Source organism: Andrena cerasifolii, chromosome 12, assembly GCF_050908995.1.
Source record: "Andrena cerasifolii isolate SP2316 chromosome 12, iyAndCera1_principal, whole genome shotgun sequence".
In the NCBI taxonomy this organism is placed as follows: domain Eukaryota; kingdom Metazoa; phylum Arthropoda; class Insecta; order Hymenoptera; family Andrenidae; genus Andrena; species Andrena cerasifolii.
Window position 1 is genome coordinate 11,089,004 of NC_135129.1, and position 17,291 is coordinate 11,106,294.

Sequence of the window (17,291 nt, forward strand, 5' to 3'; positions counted from 1 at the left end):
GAATACCTCTTTTCGCTTCATGTTCCCCTGATACCTGGGCCAAAATCTGGCAAAAATTTTCAGAATGCACAAAATTGGGCTTTGTAACAGGAGAACATGCCGTCGAAAGAGGTGGCACTAAGTAATGCAAGTTGGATTGGTTAGGTTAGGAGGAGTGAAAGTTGCTAGACTAAATTTCAACCATAGGGAGCAGATTGTATCAGAACCAATCCAACTTGCATCCCTCCCAAAAGAACCGGCCATCCGAGCGTAGAAGCAAGTGCGAAATAAAAGTAACGATGCGCTTCTCGATACCGCAGATGTACCTACCTAAGTAGCATTTCTGACGGAAAAGAATTGTCCAGCCTTTGGGCCTCCCATTTCTGGCGTAGACCTTTGGCAGGTAAGTATCCATTTCAACAGGCAGTGCCACCCGTGGGGCCAGTAAGACCGCCCCCGGTTTTTGCCATTCCAGAGGGGTTTCTTGCAGTGAAAATCAGTAAATTTGCAAGCGCAATATCTTAAAAACCAGTGGAAATAAAGTGTATACATTAAAGCTTATTGAATTTGTCTTGGAACGCACTATCAACTCAGGTCTTCAAAAAAAATAGTTCCATTTGAAAAACCGAACTTGACCATCGTATCTTTTAAAATAATAATCGAAAACAAAATTCGTTCGCGCTAATAAATGGGCCCCCACGAACCATGCAATTCCCTATTTTTTTTTATTTTTATCGACAATACTTTAAGAGATATCGCGCTGTCCACTCCTTAGTGGGACACCCTGTATAAGGACGAAAAACGAAAAATCCCGAACCCATGTTTCGGGCCAGATTGTGTCGGTATACAGCGCGCTGCATTACCCGTGTCTACCCCCTTAAGCGGCGCAGAACGTCGCCTCAGATCCAGGATATTGCGAACGATGGGATCAACGTACGGAAACAAAGCCGGGCACTTAGCGGCAAATTAGCGATGGCTTGGGGCGCCACTGTCGCTCTTCATTACACCGACACCCTTGCAGCCCACCACCCCCGACATCCCGAACCCCCTCCCAAACTCCTCCGGCTCTAACCCTCTTAACATCCTGCAGACAATGCAACCGCCTATCTTCCTGCCTACATCGACGGATTAAATCTCTCCTCTCTATGACGAAAAATCCCCTCGAACGCTTGGTAATCACTTAATTATTTCCCTCGACAACTTCCCACCCCCCTCTCTTTCTCTCTCCACTCCACCCCTTCCTTTTCGCCTGTGGGAATCGCGTTACCATCCCCCGGCGATAGGCGGAATCTGATTCCAGAGTGACTGGACGCTGGCCGGCTCGCGAGAGGATGATGGAAGCATCGGGATCGATCTTGATTCGCCGCATTGCTCATGGGGCTTGATTTGGGTTTGCCAGGGGGTTTGGCAATGTTCTGCGGCGATCGTATGTGGGATTGCGTTGAAAGGTTCGGTGATTTGTGCACAAGCTGAGGTATGATGGACTTGGAAGACACTCGATAAGTAGGGCTCTGAAATTAGAAATTCACAGGTATTATATAGCTTCTCTAGATTTTATACTCGACAACAAGTGTACTTCCCAAGTGTGTACTTGACGTTTTTTGTTTAAAATCGTAAGAAATGCCTTGATTCTCATTCAAATTCTACTGAAATACAATGAAGATTGAAATAGATTCCAAAGGAATCTCATATAATTCCCTACATACTATTCAATCATACACTCAAGCAATCCTAATAAATAATCGGCCCAAGCGACCACGCGAGACAGTTAATCCTCCATCAGAAATTCCGTCCACGACGATTGTACAGAACAAACGTTTCGCCATCGCTGGTCGACGATCACTTTTACATTTTACATCGATATCGTCGCGATTTATTTCCAATTTCCGAGCCAGCGGGGCGGCTGCACAGACATGGCTTTCCTGTCTCGGAAATTGAAGGAAACCGAAGAATGATGACGGGGGAGGGTGTAGGTGGAAGGGTGGGCGAATGGCGGCCTCGCAGCAAAGAGCCCAAGGTACCAGGTACCGAAAGTGGGATGAAGGGCGCCTTCAGGGTGGCAGAAAGTAGGAAGGCTCGTGTAACAGACTCCATTGTTAGGGCTTATTCAGAATCTGCCAATAGCCTGGGATTCAATTTGACTGGCGAACCATGAACGCCATTTAATATACAGAGGTGGGCGGAGAAGTTGGACGGTGAGCGAAACACCCCGGCGTTGTTGGTTGTCAGACGAGGACGCGGGAAAACATTAACGGGCGAGAATACTGTGAAAGTCGATACCAGTCCAGTCACAGATGCGTTTCTTCTTCTACTTCGAGGATTTTATTGATTGGGTCGGCCTTGATCGGCCTGTTAATTGCTGTGAGCATAGAGAGGCGTTTGTTAGTTAAGGGTGGTTGGAGGAGGTCGAATTGCGATGTAATCGAATATTCGAAATCGCCGTTTGAAGTTGTTGCGAAGAAGAATTGTCAAAGTGGATAAGAGTAGCTTCTCTTGGAGAAGAGAAGGCGTAAGCGAACGTGAGAAGTGTCTCTTGGAAATGCGCACGATTGAAATACGAGGTCTGTATATAAAGGGGATTTCTCGATGGTGGGAATCATGTGCATCGCTTCGAATTCGTTTGCACTTGCCGAGCAGGGCGCAAACATTCTTTAAAATCACGCCCCCAGTTCCCGCGAACGATTTTCCGTATCGCTACAGCAAATAGCGAGCAGCTAGATGGACATCGCGTGACTGCGCAATCATAAAGACAGAGATCCGTTTGATTTTATGCGAAAAATGTAAACGTCCTGCTGCTCGAAAGGCTGCCGCGCCTCCGAATGGGGAAGGAATATCGAATTCTGAATAATTTGTACGTGTCTCTGCATTGTATCGGGGCAAATAACCAACGCCGAACGTGACGTAATTTATTCGATTGTGTGTCTCTCAGATGGCGGACCAAATAAGTCGCGGGATCATCGATGATCGAGGGAAATGCACGAAGGGAAATTAATCGGCCGTTAAGATACGACGACGTTCCTCGCAAAATATCTTACGTAGCCATCTCGACTCTGCATTGCACCGCGAATAAAATCTAATAAAAATACACTGACAATTAACATGTTGAAGTCTATGAAATAATGGAAAGAAATCGTAAATTGAAACAGAAGTGTAGAGATGAAACGATCCCTTTTGAAATCCTCCATGAGGATAACGTATATGATTAATAGCTTCTTGAATTTTATTACTCAAATTACCGTACACTCTCCACTCCTCTGACCAAGCATTAAAGCTACGAATACTAAGTGTACGTTTAAAGGTATCGCTACCTGTTTTTCAATATCCAAACGCTATCCATTGAGTTCCCCTTGATTAGAAGCTTTCGACGGGGGTCCACTCTCGTGGAAACCAGCCACGAGAGGTGGGAGGGCGCAAATACGTTGAAATATTACAAATACGTAGCCTGGTTGGCCAGCTGTTTCGCAGGAACGAGCGTGGTAAAGATTGCAAAGTTTCACCGAGGATTTCTTGCAAAGCGTGACTTATTTAGCCCGGAGCTGCCTCGTGCTTTCGCGTTTCCACCCCTTCGGAAGGATCCCCCTCGGCCCCGCCAACCTACTTTCATCGCCCCTCCACGGGTCGCGATTTGGCCAGGTGGAGATGGGAGGGGCAGCGGGTGGCTGCAGGAGCGACGCTGAAAGGACGAAATGCTCCTTTGTCGGCGGCCTCCGCACCGCGGAACTTTATTAATTGCGCGTTTTGTTATGCAGATTCCTGCAGAGCGAGCTCCCTTCTCCGCGGCCCATCCTCCTCTTCCTTTCTTCTGTCTTCGACAGCCTACCGAGGCACCGCTGCCGCCCCGTGACTCGCGTGTCCAGGACCTTTAAAAGATTACTCTCGAATTTCGTCGCCTCCAGCCCTCGGGGGCCTCAAACTTTTCCCCATTTACGCGACCGAAACTTTTCGTTCCCGCGGATGCTCCGCAGCGACGGATGGGCCGGTTCGAAAACGAATTCGACCTTTCAGCGAGGGAATTAGCGTCTCTGGGCGGTGGACCTCGAGTCGGGTGTGAAAGCGACGAATGTAGGTTGTATCAAGTTTCATTGGGATACCTATTCAGGTGGACTCGCGGTGAGTGGAGTGAAGTGCATTTGTCACGTGGCGCGACTAATGTGTATAATGGAGTTGTGCTTAATTGTATGCAGATAGGGGTTTGTTGTATTCTAATATTTCTGTACGTAAGAAGAGCTATAGGTGCGTTTGATTTTGTTTGTAAGATAGCAGATCTCATACCTCATTAAATCACTCTACTACTTTCTTCCACTTGCAATCAAACAAGAGCACTTCGTGCTTACAGAAACGCTAATAGAGCTGTCGGGATATAGGAGCACCCCAAGTAATTGGAAAGTACTAATTTTGGCTTAGAGATTCGTGTGGCTTGAACGTCGATGATGAAACCAGGCGGTCCCAATCTCGCGGATGATTTAGACCGTCTTACATTATGTCAGCGACACGTTTAAGAGGCGAGGAGGAGGGAGGCGAGGAATCCAGGGAGCTTTGTTGAGAAACTTCGCTCCTGGGAATTCCAGGCTCGGAAGGAGCTTTTAATTTCGAGCTAGAAGAAAAAAAAAAGAAGGATAGGTCCTCGCGTCTCCCGGCGCCTATTCATGGAAATTGAACGTTACTCTCGCACCAACCAGACGTTTCGCTTGATTTACTGGCAACTTAGCCGAAGTAAACGAAACAGGGGACATCTTGGGGAGGAAAATCGCGGATGCGCGGGGTTAGTAAAGATTATCTTTGGTGAGCATTCATCTTCAAACTATTCGAATAATATACATCTGTAATGGTATTATAATAACACTTTGGTACTGATTCTTACGTTACGTGGGTTGTAATCGTTTCCCAATCTAAGAAACGAAAATGTCCAAGTGTATTCTATATTAAAGGTAGTTCTAAATTCACTCAATTGTTTCTAGGAACAACGGCCTAAAATATTCGGTTGAAAATTACGACGAATCTAAACACGATTTAATTTAAATCTAATAGAACACTTTTCACATTTATTGGAGGCATTGGTTGATACTTATAATAAAGCAGCAATAAAAGAAGCAGTGCTCACTTTTCACTTTTTTAAATAGAATAGGTACCCATGAATCTACGCAGTTCTTCGTTCATTATAAAAAGCTAGAGTGAGTCGAGAAGCCATCATTTTAGGAGACAATACACTCCATAAAATTAAAATTAAAACATCTCTAAACAGTACAACCTGCTGTAGATCTGATCTACACCTCCACCTACAAAGAAGCTTCGTTAGTTTATACCCCTCCCGAAATCATTAAACTCTCATCCGAAACATATTTGAACACCACAAATAGTTTCGGAGATGTTCTTGCGGCACGATTTAAATGGCACGCCCTGGACAAAGTAGAGGTGGCTGGCAGAAAGGGAGGGGCAGTTTATTCGCCTCTTTCGGGCCTCTTTCTTTTCATTAAAAGCCCCGGCGAACTTTCGAATGAAAATTCACCTTAAGGGCGTCTGAATTGAATTGCTCGCGCCCCGCGACCAGGCCGCGCTGTTTTCCCTCTGTCCCCTTTAGCCTGTGCAATCCGAAAGTTTTCCCGCGCAAAATGCCAGCCGCATTATTTATCAAACGGAGTAGCTAGTCGGCCAGGATTTTAAGGCAGCCCACCCCAACGCGCGCACCCCCGCCCAGGATGTATCCTTCCTGCTGGCGTCTCGCTCTCCAAGGTAAACAGTTTTCAGTCGTCGACCGACGAAGAAGAGCCCGGCCTGCTTAATATTTCAGACGACCCCGAGCTAACTTCATGCATACTTATGTCGCGACGCGTGATTCCCCGCGACAAGCACCCTCCACCCCCCTGGCAATATTCTACGCTAGATTCGGCCAGATTCTGGAATTCTCAATTTTTCGATTGTTTTTCTTTCATTTACCACGACCGTGCGACGCTGCCTCGACAATGTTCCGGCTCCTCGTGGCTATTGCGAGTGGAAACGGTCAGAAGTGTATGGGAGAGCTGGGTAATCCTATGGAGGAATCGCAGAAAGGGGTTGGAAGCTTGCAATGGACGCTCTGAATGTGATTGTGGGAGTAGAAGATTCTTCTCGTGATGCCTACGTTTCGAGGGGTGCATTGATATGGTATATTAAAAACAGTGCTTATTAATAGAGATTAATAATAGCTACTTCAATGGCCCACGTTTCAATAGAAGTATCTACTTTTTTCATAAACAAATTTCCCTTTACCCCTTCTTGTATTTATTTCTTCTACTAGAATAAATCATTTCACCGTTACATCAAGTAGTATTATTATTTACCCAACTACCCACGTACTGAAACAGCAAATCCAAGACCTGCGCAGCCACTGGATCCTCAATCCTAACCAGTAAGAGGAGAAACGTCGGTTGCTAGCTTTTAAACAGAGAATTTAAGACACAAACTGCACGAGCTTCGAGGAGCTGCATACGACGTTTCCCCTATCAGAAGTTCTTCCGTATCTCTGCAGCAGCGTGTACGAAAAACACCATCGGTCTCCGGCACGCGCAATCGCCGTCAGGTTAAACCAGCCGCCATAAAAATAGGGGGCTTCTCTTTGCCAGCCTCGCGGGGAAGGGATTCGGTCAACAATATGGCAAGGTGTTTGATGAGTCGATCGATCACCGCTCCCTGTCAGCTTCCCAGTCGGAGATACAGTGTGTATGCTGGGGGTGGCTGCGTGTGGGTGCTCTGCACGTGTCTGATCTCGTGCAGGGCCGTGTGAACGTCGCTCCATAAGTTACCAACCAACCTCGAAACTCCCGGCTGATGGAATATTCGAGGGTGGCCGTCGCGTTTGGCCAACTATGAATATGCATTCGGTGTCCTTCTTTCCTATTAGCTCCGTTTCTGAGCGCAGCACGCCGCGCGTCACGTGCGATCCCGCGATACGTGCGTTGTACCTCCAACTCCCCTGTGCCTGCTTGGACCTCGATTAACTCGAGTTCGATTTTGCGGTTCCTCGATGCCCCTGCCGCCCAGGAGTTTCTCCATTACGCGCTTCACGAAGGACGCGGCGCCACGGACTCGCCAACATAGTTGCGACGGAGGACCAGGCAGTATTACAGTGGTCAGAGGACTGGGGATGCCCGTGCGACTTTTTCCGGGGCATTAATTGGCCTGATTATTTCGAATAATGGAAGGTGGTGCTGTAGCTGGGGATAGTGGTGTCCATCTTGAAATAGTCTGATTTTTATTTCAATTGCTCGAGGATATCGCAAGTAATTGATACGATATTTGCAGCAGAGTTTGTGGGTATAGAGAAATGGGTCAGCGGTGTATCCAAGTGGAGGCGTTTTGTAGATTTTTATGCCTCAACTCGCGATGGGTGCGTTCTACTCTCTGCCCTCGATAATTCATATTTTAAGTACGGTAAGTGATAATTCGACCTCTGATCCGAGCACTGAACTCTCACCGTTCCCGACAGCGACACGGGGCAATTAAAAACAGATGATAACAGGGGAAAACACGAAGCCCGTTTTACTGCGCTGCAACACGGCGAGTCACTTTTGACGAGACCAGCCAGACTCGTCACCTAGAGCAGACACGCTCTCTGGAGATTGATTTGTATTCTGTTAATTCTCGAGAGTCCACAGGCATGCATAGCGCGCTATAAATCAATGAAAACACTATCTATCATAGGCGACTGTGTCCTCTCTCTTCCACCAGCGGTGCGATTCAAATGCGACGTAGAAACGCCTACGGTTTGCTAATCGCCGCGATTATACAGTTCCCACGTGCAATCTCCGCGCACAATGCTGTTATTAACAATGCAAATCAATCCTGGCTACGACCAAAGAATGAGAGAAGGAGAGCAGATTGTAAACAAAATGCAGAAAAATTGCTCAATTCCAGCGACCGACGATGCCTCTGGCGACTTCCAAGACGACACGCGTTTAATAAATAATTTATTCCTTTACTCTTGGCTCTGGCTGGGGTTACGAAACACGCTGAAAGTTCCAAGTACATAGATGGAACGCTAGAAGAATATTTGCTCCTCCTATTTCTCCATTCGAGATATTTTTCACTTACTATATGTGATCAGTTTACTCGCCAAACAGTGGGCTACAGATATGGCTGTTTAATCTTCTATGACGCTGTGTGACTTTCAGGTTAGATATAATATTCTGCGTGTTTTATATCGAAGGTACTAAACTCACGAAACTTCTGTATTCCACCATTGTAATATAGGAATCATAAAGTGTTTGTGAAATGAAATTGATATGTGCCTGTTAATTTATATACAATCATTAGTGTCTACAAATGTTATAAAAAATTTTGTTGAGAAATTTTGCATGAAGATTGTATAGTTTGCTTGCTTGCGATTAGGGAAAATTGGTTGTATATTATACGTTTTGGAACAACTGGTTATTGAAAAGAAGAAACTTTGATGTTCTACTTAAATAGCTTGAGTTTAGAGGCGAGATGTTTGGTACTTCGAAGTTTAGTTTTCAGTTTCTCTGCGTTTTATGCAGTTAGATAAATTAGCGTGTATCCGTACTGAGTGATTGTGAAAACAAGTCGAGGAAATCGAAGAGGTATATAACTGCGCAGTGAATATAATTCACGTGTGTTCTTATCGTATTTTTGTAACAACAAGTGCAACTTCTATCAGCTCCAGACTGTATTGGTACCGCCAACAAGACGTCCAAATACCAACAACATACCGACATGCTGATCACGATAAATTTTGGGATGCCAATTAAAAATGTTGACGCCTTAATATGATTCGTCATGGTCCTCAACAGCGAGTGGAAGTATGGATTACCATTTACTTATATTATTCTTACGTAGGGTAAACTGCACTAATGCTGGCACTGCACTAATCATTGGCACTCCTGATTAAAAAGCCAAATATTAACAAGTACAAGCTTAGGAAGTACTGTTTTACAATTTCTTATTTTTCTTTCACTACAACACTGCAATGCCCAGTAGTTGAACTGCACATTTTACATCTGGCAACACCACAAAGTGGGTCAAAGGGCTGAGTTTTAGGCGTTTTCTTAAAATTTTGATAAAATGGGGTAGGTAAGTATATTTTGTCGCTTTATAACTAAGTAATGGATTGAAATGCAGATTTACTAAGTGTTCTAGGTATTTAATAATGAATGAAATAGCCTGCTTAAAACTTCGTTTTTAACTACATATGTTTTTCTATATAACCTCAAATTTTAGGGTGCCAATGATTGTACTTTTATGCCTATTTTTGTTTTTCATTGAATAGATGATCAAGATATTTTATTTTAATGAGAAATCTATAATCATTGATAATAACTGAAAACTAAGACCATATGAAAACTTCACAAAAAAATATAGACATTCTAATCGGGATTTCAATCATTGTACAGTTTACCCTATCAGCTACCGCAATTTCTAACTACACATTTGCAATATTCTTTCAATTTTTATCTGGGAAACAATTTCCAAGATTTTTTTAAAATTATTCATCGTCTATTATTTAAACCACATTCTCAGTGACTGAAAACAGACACACACATTAAAAGAATATAGCGAGTAATTAATTAAGCGATACCTGAAGAGTGGCACCAAAATTACAATTGCAATCGGAGTTTGTAGCACACTAGACTGTAGCTAGGTTCACCTTAGGTGTTTCCCGTAGCTCGTGTCAATTAAAAATGCTAACGCGTTAATATCCCCCGTCACGGTGGTCCGCAACGCATGGAAGTATCGATTGCCGTTCGAGTCATCCTACCCTGATGTACGTCTGGTGATACGTGTGGTCCACGTGAACGCCGAGATTCTATCTGCACCGCATCAAATATTACGGCTCGTGTAAACACCGCAGGGTGGTAATTAAAGCGGCACCCTTGTCGAATTATAGACGCTGGACGAGGGGTGGATTCGCCACGGCTGAAGACCCGTGGCGGGGTTTCCAAAATTTCGTTCAACGACGGTATTGCGAAATTCCCGCGTACACGCCCCTGCGGGAGCCCGATCCTCTGCACGCGATCGTGTTGTTTGCAATCGAACCGACGTGTCCATCAATTTCTGATTATGCGCGCATAAATACGAAGAAGAGATTACTCTGGGCCACAAATATTCATTATCGATGAAGTGGCATCGCCACTCTTAGCGAGCAAGGAGAGGGGTGAAGGGGGCGGAAGGAAAATCTGTGTGTGGTAAGATCGAAAATTGATCTAGGAATAAGATTATATTCTTCTTATCAGTAACGTTACTTGGGTGATTGAGAAGGAGTATTAAAATAAATTGTTAGTCACTAGTGGTGGGAATGTTGAAAATGGACATTGAGAAATCAGATTTGCTAGTGTTCTACGAGTAGGAGAGCACTGACACGTACATACACTGGCGTTCATAAGTATCAGGACACTTGGCAGTGGCGCACCCAGAAGGGCGGAGAGGAGGTTAAGGAGGCCAAGAAGAGGCTTTGTAAGAAGAAAGAAAAACTGGATTTTATTCTTTAAATAAATTTTTATAATCACCTAAGGAATTTTTGCAGAAAATTTTTTAGAGTTCTTTAATAAATGTGCAAAATTCTCCACCACAAGTATCTCACACTGGGTAGGTGTTCTAATTCTTATGAACGATGGTGTAAATAGCTCGAGGTACCACCGCGCAGTGGCATTCGCCTGATCAATCTACTCGGGCATTGCGCCATTACAATTTAAAAAAAAACTTTCCTGCAAGTATTCTATCACTCAGTTATCAGACAGCATATCACAAATAGTACCCATTATCTAAATGATGTGAATCGAAAAATTGGCGACCACGCAGCAAGTAAACGCAGAAGCGTCCATCATTCTAAACCACCAATTTCTCTATTCGGCCCAATCTCCGCAGTCTCGTTGCGCAACGAGCGACTTTGAGAATCGTCAATAATTGTGGTCATTTCCCATCGACCAACGTTACGATCCATTTATCACAGACGTATCGCGGTGTTATCGTTGCTGGATCGTTTCCATTGGCGATCGTGGAAGACGTCGCGACGGGTGGCCCGGGAGACAAGTTCAAGGCTTAATTCGACGAGATTTGACAAATGGTAATGCAAGGGATGTGCTCCGGGGGAAAGGGGTGGAGGATGCCGCCGTACGAAATTGCTATTACATATTTATACGGGGGACTCTGCATTGTCTGCTAAAAAATGTCCCGCCATTTCGCGACGCGCTCGCTCGATTCGTCGTTTCTCAGCGGGTGGACGAAACGCGACCTGGCTTCGCTGCTGTTCCGCGTTCCCTGACAAATGATCGCACTGTCAAAAACGCCGTCTACCGCGGCCGTCACCTGCGTCTCCCCTTATAATTCTCTTTTACGTGGAGAATTATTGTCGACTATGCTCCCTCTCATGCATCCTCGATCATTTTACTGCTGCTAGGAACCCTGTGGTGCGCGGCGTGTAATGTGTTTGCCCTTGTTAGGTTAAAGGGTTCTTATTAAACAGGTGTCCCTAGATCTTTCTAAGCACTCTAAACCATATTTGCTGCCACCCCGTATTTCAGGTAAATTTCTTACCTTAGAAAACCGTTTTAATACCGTAGACACCAAGTTACTGTAGTTCTGCACTTTTTTAGTATTCTTTTTTTACAGAATGTTGTAAATGAACCACTTCTATTAATTCAAATAATTGTTAATAATTCAAATTTGCCCATATTCTATAGGATTATTGTAGTTATAAGGGTGCCTGTGTATTTCCTCATATTTTACACAAAGTTAGAAGAATCTTCAAAGAAATGAGAACGACAGCGGGTCTATAAAGGATCGAGGGATGTAGTAGGGTTAAAATTAATAAGCTATCGCTAGTAATATCCTTTACAGTTGTGCCGTTTTGGTAGCACGTTCCAACTGCCTGAACGTACCCACGAATTCCTACTTAAGAGGACTGCAATGCTAGCGAAACGATAGAGTACCTAAATCCTTTCACTTCAGCCTTTCATCTTCGCCAGTTGTCGAAAAATTAATTTCTCACTTCCCCACAATCGAACGTCATGGAGAATTGAATTGTCACCTCCCACCATCGTAGCAATATTATTTTATACTACGATCAACCAGGTCGGATCATTAATACGCTCCGAATTACCCGGAGAAATTAATAACGCCGTGCCGGTGTGGTACTAATTAATTAACGTTAATCAAGCCTTGAATGGGAGTGGCCGCTAAAGTTCGCCGCAAATTCGCGAGCTCCACTCGCAAGTGGAACATTTCCTTCCGCCATGAAGGCAACAGGTTGTACAAGTAGAGGAGGTCGCCAACTTGGCGAAGGTTGAATACGGCGACATAAGCTCGCTAAATTGTCTTCATTTCCCTGCAAAAAGCCCGGGGGCGAATTTCCAGCTTCTCGTCTACATTTTCACCAGCAACGCGGCCGACAAAACTACCAGCATCCCCCCCCGTACATCGCCGAGTAACCTTCGAATCCCTTCGGAATTACAATTTCCTATTCACCCTAATAACCGCACAAACAATTCGATTAACGTGGAAAAAAAATCCCCCCCCCCCACCATATGAAATCCTTCTTCATCAACGATATCTGTCGCAATTGAATTCCAATCTCTATTTTTCCCCGTCGCCAATATTTAGCGAGCGCTGTGCAATCACGTGACAGCAGCAAAAATCCGGCATCGCAATTATTTCGCGTTCCATGTATCTCCGATTTCGCGCCGGCGAGCAGAATTTAAAGGGAGGAAAGAGGTCGAATGGAAATAATGGTAAGCCTGTAAAATTTAATCCCGTGGCGTCCAGTGTTTAAACAACGGTGACGCGCGGCCTCGCAGAACGGAGCGTACTGACGTGTCAAAAATAATACGTCGAGCGGACGTCGTTTCGCGGTTTTTCACGCCACGATGCTTTTTAAGCCGCGGCGGAGGGGTAAGTGTTTGGTCGAGAAGCGGGAGGAAAATCGCGGGGCAAATTGACAAATTAATGTAAACCGGAGAGTTAACGAAAAGTGCGGGGGAGCGCGGTGCGTTGGCGGGGGTATGTTTACCATCTGCATACATTGAAAGAATTACGCGCTTCCGCGTCCCTCTTATCGTTCGCTGCCTAATTCCAGCGAATCATTCGATTCGTTTCCATTAACTGTACACGCGAATAAACAACACACGGGGTTGATAGCAATTTTTCATTTTACTGCGCCCCATCGGCCGTGACGGGCTCCGCGACGATCTTACCCGAATTATGCCCACGCGGGCATGAGTACGATTCGTCGGGGCTGGGAGGAGGTGGTTGGGACGTTTTTAAATTATTCATTGCTCCCTGCCGCCAGTCGCGACCCTGGAAATCGTTCGATAAAACTTCTGGATGAAATAATACGAGGCGAACTTGTCGCGGCGGGTAAACAAAAACTGGCCCGCGACAGCGCAGGTAATCAGAGTGGGAAACTTCGGTCAATTTAACTTTGTTAATAAACAGCTTCTCGTCTTCGTCGCGGGAATGAAAGTATCAAGTTCCAGTCGATATTTGACTGGGCGTTGATGAATGAATTGCTTGGTCTGCACGGGGAAATTTTCTTCGACGAAAGTATTCTGATTGCTCTTTATCAGACCTGTTGGAGGGATCTTGTTTTTCTCGCTTGTGCTCCCACGTTGTTGTAATGGTAATTAATTCTGATACAACGTCTGCTGCGATATGGGGCTGGTTATAATTTTTTGTTAATTGCTTGCCTCTCTTGTTTGTTTAAAATTCTGCGCTTTCGGCTGAAGGGCATTTGCTAAAGCAATTTCAGGATTTCTTCTGAGACACATTGGTAATGGTTGAAGTACAAAACAAGCTACATGTACTATTACCCGGCCGAAAGAAGATCCCCAAGAGGCGGGCTCGGGCGATACAGTCCGTACCTATGACGATTGGTCGAATCACCTATTTTGGCACACTTTTAAAGACGCGACACACGTATTTTGGTTATTGGCTGAAGTAGGCACATACATTGTCGCACCGCGCGACGAAGAGAGCGCACAAAACACATCGAGATCGAGTGGAATAGAGCGATCTGACCGACGAACGCCAAAGCAATAGCGTAGGCATCTCAGACGGTTAACCATTAATATATAATAACATAAAAATTTTCTTATTTTTCAAACAATCTGGGCGAGATTGCGTTTGGGCTTATTTTAATCAGAAAAATCTAACCAAACCAATGATAATACTTTCCTGAATATATTGTGAAAAATAAGGAAATTTTTATGTTATTATATATTAATGGTTAACTATCTGAGATGCCTACGCTATTGCTTTGGCGCTCGTCGGTCAGATCGCTCTATTCCACTCGATCTCGATGTGTTTTGTTCGCTCTCTTCGTCGCGCGGTGCGACAATCATGTGCCTACTTCAGCCAATAACCAAAATACGTGTGCCGCGTCTTTAAAAGTGTGCCCAAATAGGTGATTCGACCAATCGTCATAGCGACGGACTGTATCGCCCGAGCCCGCCTCTTGGGGATCTTCTTTCGGCCGGGTAATAGTACTCATGCCTGTTCTCGTTTACACGTTTTACATCACTGCCTTCAGAAACTCCGAAATCTCAGAGGAAGCTGACTTAAATAGTCTTCTCCCAAAATAGTTAGTATTATAGAAGACTCTTTAAAACTGTAAGGTCGGATCTTGGTTGAGCTTAGTAGGTATTATGCGCTTGCTTCGCGTTACCTCCAAGTGTACGTTCTAAAATATATACGGCTAAATATATTTATTGTTAATGTATACTCGGTGTAAGAAGGTATATATTGTATGCGACGATACTAGCAATAAGATTCTGAAGATTAAGCGTGGAAATGTGCTTAATACAAGGTGATCGAAGGTTTCCAAACGTTGCCCAAAGTGATCGGCTATTCGTGTCTTGGAATCAACAGTATTAGCAATTAGAGCAGCAGAACGACTTGGTATTTCAAGATTATAGGGCGATATCTCGTCAACGACGTCGATGGGAGCGCCGTAAGCGGATCAGGCAAAGTGAACTATGAGCTCTGCGCGTAAGTACTTCGTCCCAATACCGTAAATTGATGACTACTGCGTTTGCAGCACCCGCGACACGCCTCGCATAAACCAAATCCCCTGGGCTGTTGATGGAAAGCCAAACAGAATTTCATTACCAGCCAAACGAATCGTAATGCACGGGCTTATGTGCATGCCCAAACATTATCGGGCTTCCTTTCTTCCTCTGCCGAAGCAGCGTCGTTTAAGCAATTGCTTTGCTTGCGCTGCCGCTGGGACCAGTTGCAATAAATTAGCGTCTACTTTAATCCCCTGGCAATAATAATATGCCTCTGCGACATATACAGAGGGATTAACCATTGAAAATGAAGGCTCAACAGTCACGTGACATCCTACCTCTTTCAAACCCCACTGTTTCCCAGACTTTTGTAGCTCTGGGTAGGTACTAATTGTAAGGCATCTGTTCTAAAGCGCTTCTTTCTGCCCCTGTCCACTGAATATATCTGAGCGACTTTTCGATTACTTTAAAGAGCTAAAGCTCGAAGGCTCCTACTCGACGCCGGGCACAGGACTAATAAAAGGATACAAGATGTAAGACACAAACTTTCAAGAACCCCTAAATTACAATAGAGTCAGATTCAACGCATCGCCAATCGCTGAATTCTCTATTCCTAGGACCACTGCCGGAAAAGGTACGAGCAGCGCGACGGAGGCCAGGCGAAAGGCAGAGAGGAGTAAAAATAATGAAGCCGCGACGAACGGGCTCGCAGCGAATCGGGGTCCAGCGGCGGGCTCGGATGGGGAGCTACCGGTTGCATCATCGCGATGCTAATTTGCATAAATCGCGTCGACAGAGCAGCACCCAACACCCCGCTAACTACGCCAGCCTACAGGGCGAAACGAGGCAGCGAAGAGACCCGTGGTCGACCGAGGAAGCCGAGATCTTTATGGTAGCAATAAAGCCAGCCAGGCTGGCTTCCAGTTACAAATGACTACTGGTAGCTGAAAACTATTGCCCCCTGGTATACGGGCGTGCCCCTCCCGCCACATCCCCCGTGTAACCCCTGCACAGCCGCTGCTCCACCCACGGTGGCTGCTGACCTCACGGAGCCAGTCCCCGCGGCTGGTTAGACGCGTGAAATAGGACCTCTCGTAAATCCTCGTAACGCCTAACTAACTCTCACGCCTCGGCTTTCTTTACGCCACCGTGCACCCTGCCCCGATCTAAGGATTACCTTCGTTAATAATTGTTATTAAGCGACCGACGGAACGTCGCCGCGCGATAGGTGTCCCCTCAGCTGCGCTGCAACTGGCTGGTCAGTCGGCGCTGACACGGATTTGGGAAACCGTCGGTTTGGGAGACGGCAGGGCTAACTTTTGTTAGTGATCTTGCTTCAAGAAGACTACATTCAATACCGATTTCGAGAGTTTGTATGTTTCTCGAGGCTTCCCCTCGCGATGGTGGTGTGCTGGGTCAGGTGGTTGTTTTGGTTTTACGAAGAGTTGAAGATTTTGGATGAAGCTTGAACTATAGTAGAATTATTTAAATTGGAAAACTTTGGAAGATATGAAAGTGTGTCTGGTAGGTCCTATATATCTTTGAATATTTTAGAGTTAGTTGTGATTCTGTTGATTGATATTAGTGGAGTTTGGACGAATAGGTGCTGTATACTAGAATATGATTTTCGGATCCTAATATTATGCAATGATTTATAGCGAATCTTCACCGTACGTTCATCGTGGAGAATTACTTATCCATATGAGAGATCCAGTCACGTAGGCTACTTGGTTAAAAAGATGAAAGAGCGCCAGCCGTGATGTAATTAAAAACTTCGTCAACACGCGAGGGGTGAATAAACTCCTACACGCCGCAACAGGGCCTCAGGACTTGTAAAATGTTTGTAAATAAGCCGTGAAAGGTGTTCATCAGTCTTCTTTAATATTCAAAGTTCGGAGGCCTGGCTGTGGGTTTTAAAGTTAATTTATCGCGGAAAATATACGCGCCTGTTGTACGAATAAAATCTATCATCGTACGTCTTACGCTAAATAATTAAGAATTCCACAATGAACGTAATTGATCACCTTGCCAGGCGAATCCTTCCATACCTTTCAACCACGTAATATCCATAAATTTCGAAACGCTCCACAACCATTATTAAGAGATGGAAATTCGAGACAAGCTACTGTAACTAATCCGAGGTACTTAACAAGTGACCTCACGCTTTTCCCATCTTCCCAGAGGCATTATTCCGAATCGCCGATTAAAAACGCGGCTTTACGCCTGCAGGCAGCTTCGAGCCTGAATAAAAATCAGTTCTAGCCAAATATAAGCAGATTTCACAGTGCCAAGCATCCGTCGCTGTATAAAACCGCGCTCGAC